Raw genomic sequence first — 6552 nt, forward strand, 5'->3', positions numbered from 1 at the left:
AACAGACCGGTCTTTAATCGACACAGTTGGAGACACTACTTTAAGACTCCATTCTTAAAGCAAGTACACCGACCGGTCTCAAGTTGAAACATCATTGACCATAAAAGTATCCCACAACAACCCTTCAAACTTTCTTAGTTGAAAACCTATCTAATAAGCAGGGCTAAACATCACTACGCAATTTTAAAATAAAATAGGTGCCAAGGACAGAATAACAAATATCAAGGTAGTAAATGCAACAAGTAGGTTAAACCCAATTCTTGACTACGTAATGCAGTATTTTTAATTCATAAGTGATAAAAGATTTAAAATATTCAAGGAGGGGTTAATGCATCCGGGGCTTGCCTTGGTTGCAGAGCTGAGTGGGTTCCTCGGAGACTTCCCAAGTCTCGGATCCTACTTCTTCGAACGGAACACCAACCTCAGGGTTCGGTTCAACGGTCGCTCCTTCGGTCACGTGCACTATACGCAAAATGATGTGTGCTCATGATATGCTTATGAAAAACATATAAGAAGGATTTAGTTGAGTACAACTTTTCTTCTCGGTATAAAAGCAAGTTAAAACAGTAACTAAAGATTGTTGACTACTTTAGTATTTTTACCCAAGAGGTTGCATCAGTAAGTTAAGACCTCTCTTAATTTACAATATTCTTAATTAACTAATTATTAATCGGAATTATCTTAATTAATCCTTAAATAAGTGTTAATGACAGTAATTAAGTATTAACACCAAACAATAATTAAATGCCAAAGGTCATTAAGGTTAATGACCTTAGGTCATCACACAATCCCAAAAGCACTCAACTCCTAATCTGGAATTTAAACTAGTTATTATCTAATTATTTTAGGATTATTACTTAATTCTTAATTAAGGGTATATTAATATTTTATTCAAACATTATCCAAATGCCACCAAATTTTGTGTGAAGCTAGGAAATAATATTCAGAGACATCTCACAAATTTTGGTGATTTTTGGATATCTTAATAAATTCCTAAAATTCATGGAAGTTTTATTTACTAAATAAAGGATACAATTTTTACACACGTTCAAAATATCAGAAAATGGAATTTAACATTTTTCCTATGTTCTACTCACTGCCTAGAACATACTCAAATATTTTTACTATTTTGGGATCAGCACACAATTTTCTACATAAATTCAAACATAAAACACTTTTAATGTAAAAAGAAAAAGGAAAAACATTCTGTGCTAACGCGGCCGACACGCTTAACCTCAGCCCAGGCCGGCCCACGCATTTCCCGCGTCACGCGCGGGCTCCCTCTCTCACACATGGTCACTGACGGGCGGGTCCCGCCCGTCAGTTCTGTTTCCTACCTCGTGCCGCGGCTCCGGCGAGCCCAGGCACGCCGTCAGCGAGCCTCCGGCCACCGTGGAGGGGCGTGCTAGCTTACCCAGCTTCACGCGCACCCATTGACACCCTTTTCGGACGCTCTCCCGTCCGCTAACGCCTACGGTCGCGTCCATGGCGGACAGCGACCTCGGTCACACGACCGCCGGCTGCTACAAGTGAATAGAGCACAAACCGAGGGGCGCACAAGTACCAGTAGCTCACCGTGACTTCAAGGAGCTACTCAGCAGCGGCAAAGAGGGTCGGAGGAGGGCTGGCCACAGGAAGTGCTCACGGTGGCGATTTCGGCTGGAGTCGGAGGAGAACGGCTCGGGTTGGAGCTCTGAATGGTTAGAGCTTGAGGTGAGGGTTCGGGGGGTAGCTGAGTTCCTAGCGAACCTGTGGAGGTGCTTTGGGGGCTCGAAAGGGGAGTGAACACGACGAATTTTGCTGGCGAAGAAGCTCACCGGCGTCGGGTGCGAGAGAAATAAAAGGATCGCGTCGGCCGGTGGAGTGGCTTTTATCGCGAGTGGAGAAGACGCGGAGCTTCCACGTCAGCTGGCGACGCAGGCAGGCAGGCAGCTGCGTGGCGGTGGGGACGCGCGTGGCGTTGCACGCGCGGCGGCCGTGCGGGGCAGCAACGCCCGTGGTCCACATCGGATCACTGTAGCAGGCATTATCCACTCCCTTTTTTGCAAATTACTCCCAAAATTTGAACTGAAGTCAAAATTCTGCTAAAACCAAAGTTGTTCAGAATTTTAAAAGCTACAAAACATCTTTAAGGGTCCAGAGCTGATTTTTAGTGGGAGGGCATGAATTTGAGGAAAACAGTTTGAAATTCAAACTCCCAATTTGGGGAAAATTTCAATTTGAATTGGGGCAGAATAGAAATTCCAAAATTACTTTTCATTTTTCTCAATAACTTGAAAAATTCCCAACATAAAATTTTTCCAATTTGATGAGCTCTACAACTTTCATGTTGATCACTTTTCAAGATTCCAAATAGATTTTGAATCAGGGATTCAAATTGGAAAAGGGGACAATTTCTGGAAATCTGTATTTTCAAAATTACTTTGAATTTTGTATAGAAACTTCAAAAACTCAAAACACCAAAGTGGTGCATATTATCAAGATCTACAACTTTGCTTTTGAACTCATCCCTAAATTTTACTTAGATTATAAGTTGCACAAAAGGGGCAAAACTAGGGTTTTAAAATTAGTGTTTTCTCCCCCATTTCCTCGGAATCCTCCAACACTAAGGATTTCACAACCACACTAGCATCATTTCACAACATAAGCACACTTTAGTTCCCTAAGCACAAGCAACCAAAGTAAACTTGTTTTAAGTTGATGCATCAGGTTGTGCTCAACCAGTATGCTATGCAATGCTTATGATGACATGATCCAGTTTTAGTAACCGTAACATCAGTGATGTTACAGCCCTTCCCCCTTAAAGAAATCTTGTCCCCGAGATTTAAAGCCTTAAGGTAAGTAATGGAAAAGGAAATTTGTCAAGCTAGTCTATCATTAGCTTTTTCACAAGACAAGCAGTTGGGGAAGAACATTTCATTATAAACATATATGTACATTAGGTACATGGTTTCGGTTACCCTTTTTCCCCTCTAGAGTACACTTCTTCTTATTAGATGTTGTGTTAAAGAGAAGTGTTAAACTCGGGAAAGTTCTCCATCAGATAGTCTTCAGATTCCCATGTGGCTTCTTCCTCAGAGTGCTGACTCCATTGCACCTTGTACCACTTGGTAGTTGTTCTTCGGGTAACTCTATCTTTTTGGTCTAATACTCGCATAGGATATTTTGCATAAGTCAGATCCGGTTCAAGTTCCACATCTTCAAAATCTTGGACCCGGTCCGGTACTCGAAGACACTTCTTCAATTGGGATACATGAAACACATTGTGCACCCCGGATAATCGTTCAGGCAATTTAAGGCGCTAAGCTACCTGTTCACACCGGTCGATGATTGGAAATGGACCAATGTAACGAGGTGCTAACTTGCCTTTAACCCCGAAACGATTCACTCCTTTCATAAGCACACTTTAGTTCCCTAAGCACACTTTAGTTCCCTAAGCACAAACAACCAAAGTAAACTTGTTTTAAGTTGATGCATCAGGTTGTGCTCAACCAGTATGCTATGCAATGCTTATGATGACATGATCCAGTTTTAGTAACCGTAACATCAGTTTTAGTAACCGTAACATCAGTGATGTTACACATAAATTCCATATATTGTGACATAACTAAACGTTAAAAAGCCATGTGTTTCTTGTAGTGTATGTTTCCAGTTTGTGGTAAATATTCTCTAGTGCATTGATAGTTATATGGAACCTCTGCAAATCTGATTGGATATGATGAATTAGGTAGATATACTGCACGGTACAATAGGCATATATATATATATATATACATCTAAGAACAACTACTAAGAAACTAATGCCATCCATTTCGAAATACTACAACTCAAATAGTACATTATTTATTATCAAAATGTTCTCATGCAGGAATGGAGCATATGAACTAATGAATCTAAGAAAGACGGGCAACATAAAGCTAATTTATCTCTTACCTTGATTCAACAGTGCCCATATGCAGGCAGATCCTGATAGCCATAGTCGACGGTGCCTAGCAGATGCACCTACTATATGCAGGCAGGTCCGGATGCCCCTGATGGCATATTTATAAGCTTCCCTAATGCTTGATGATTATCAACAACATTTGGTGCTCTTTTAGAGTTCAAGCACATTTTGTTTGTCAGAATTTGGTCGATCTATTATGACAATAGGGATACACAGCCAACAATCTACCTATTTCCGAGTTCAGACAAAAAATTCAGAGTTCAAGCTTGTTCATATGTGTTATCAGGTCTTTTAAGAACATAATGGAAAACTAGATGGCAAAAAAAACATGTGAAAAGAAAACACTAAGGCCTTTTTTGGATGTTGTCGAATTCACCTCAACCCATATGTCTTGGGGTTGATTGGGGTGGAATTTAGTTCAAGGTCCACTCCAACACATTTGGATTGATACAAATCCGAGTGCATCCAAACAAGGCCTGGTGGGGTAGACAGATAGCAAGGGGCTTTGGTTCTGCATGAATACTTGGTGGCGAAGTTGGCCCCCAAATCACACAATTAAGAAACTGTAATACTACTGAACCGGACAAGCATCAACTGTAAATAGGAAACTTTGAAAAAGAAAAGGGCTAGGAAAATATATCAGAAGAACCGGTTCAGTTTTGTAAGCACCAAATATTCGGGTCATTTTCCAAATCATAATACAAAATTAAGAACCTGAAAAAAATAGTGCAAAAGATTCATGTAAATAGCTCTCTCCACATATAGGTGGCAACCATGATAATGCTATTGCAGTGCACCAATCTGTCTTGTATGTATATTCGCGTAGTAGTAGACATGCGTGTATACTGAGCAAAAGAAAGAGTCCTGGTAATTAAATTATGGCCATAAAAAATACCTATGGAACTAAGAGTTAGCTATCTGCAATGTACGCTCTGCCTCATATTCCTCACCTGGTAGGGCACTATCCGGCAACACGGACTGGCTTACCCGCACATCGCGATCAACCTGTACACCTGTACACCATGAAAAAAGAGGCTGTGAGAAAACAAAACAGCAACACACTCAAGAACACGAACACGATGCACCCAAAAGGCAAATCCAAATATTTTTAATTTCATGATTTCTCATGTTCAAGGGCCCATGATAAATTGGTTTTAAGCATCAACATAGTTGACTGTATTTTTTTCTCACATATTTGAATCGGTGCATTCTACCATAAATTTTGAAGCCTTAATTTGCACATTGGTTCAAACTCTTAAACTCCGAACCCAATTGCTTAGAACTCTAAAATCCTGAACTCTGCCTATCTCCCTGCACATGACAACTGTTCATGAGCCAACAACGGGTGCACCTCTGAAATCAGATTCATGATTTGCATCAAGATCCAAAAGAAGAAACTACAATGCTTTGATAGAAACACAAATTTTATCTTTCTTCTACACTGCAATGATTTGTCGTTAAAGAAAAATTATGAGCACTGGTCATACAAACATACTATTGCACTTGACTCCTTGTAAACTCCGATGTTGCTCATGTCAACAAAAAAACATGGAGTCCAACAAGAAATAATATGATGGACTGGTTTCCTTAATATATACCTATTGTTGTTATCTTCAGCATAAGAGAGCACATCTAGAAGGCTGGAAGAAATAGAAATATGGACATGTGTCATAGAAACAGTAGCAAATCCAATTGCTCCTGCTTGCAGAAATTGAATTTCCCCCGCCTAAGTTTTTGTTCATGTCCACTTGTCTAATCCTTTGTAATGTGAAATTAAGGGGGGTTTCAGCAAACACTCCCATCCAGTATTACATAAGCTTCCCGCCCCTCTAAGATATCATATGCAACAATCTGTGGTTCAAAATTGACAGGTACCTTAATTTTACTGGATTTCGGCAGATGTAGCCAAATCATGACTTGTATTGCATTTAAGTTTGCAATCACGTGCACACTCGAAATTCAAAGAGATACATATATGCTATGTAACAAGGAGCACATCATGCAATTCATCCAACTAATAACTCACGACTCAGAACAACTTCTCACCTGGCTAGTGTGCGCACAGCTAGGCGGGCTTCAAACGGACCATGCTGATCGTCATGGAAGTGCTAGTGCTGCAGTGACTGGAACCGAGTGGCAGGCTGAAACAGCAGCGCTGTGGTAAGGGGTTCCAAGGAGGCCTCCTGTCTGGCACCAGCACCACGAGCGAGAGGAACTGCACCTTGCCGTAATGGACGAAACAACAAACACCAATCACACATGCTGAGTAGATCATATGTTATTTAATAGCAACATAATTGTCAGGTATTTGCATCATGTTTGAGAGAGGACGAAGGCAACCAGAGATGGTCCCTTGAGCACGTGCACAATATTCTTTATTTGCTATTCTATAAGACAAGTATAAAAAAGGCATTGTCAGACAATTCATCAAATGCAAAGAAGACATAGGATGACCTTGAGTCATGCATGAACAAATAATTAAACAATTTATATATTCACAAATCATAATGTGTAGAAAACATGGTTTATTTCTATGGACAAATAATTAAATTGTAGACATTATTGAGATGGTAGAACTAATTCAGTAGACAGTACATAGTTTAGCTAGA

This window comes from Sorghum bicolor, chromosome 5 (genome assembly GCF_000003195.3).
Source record: "Sorghum bicolor cultivar BTx623 chromosome 5, Sorghum_bicolor_NCBIv3, whole genome shotgun sequence".
Taxonomy (NCBI): Eukaryota; Viridiplantae; Streptophyta; class Magnoliopsida; order Poales; family Poaceae; genus Sorghum; species Sorghum bicolor.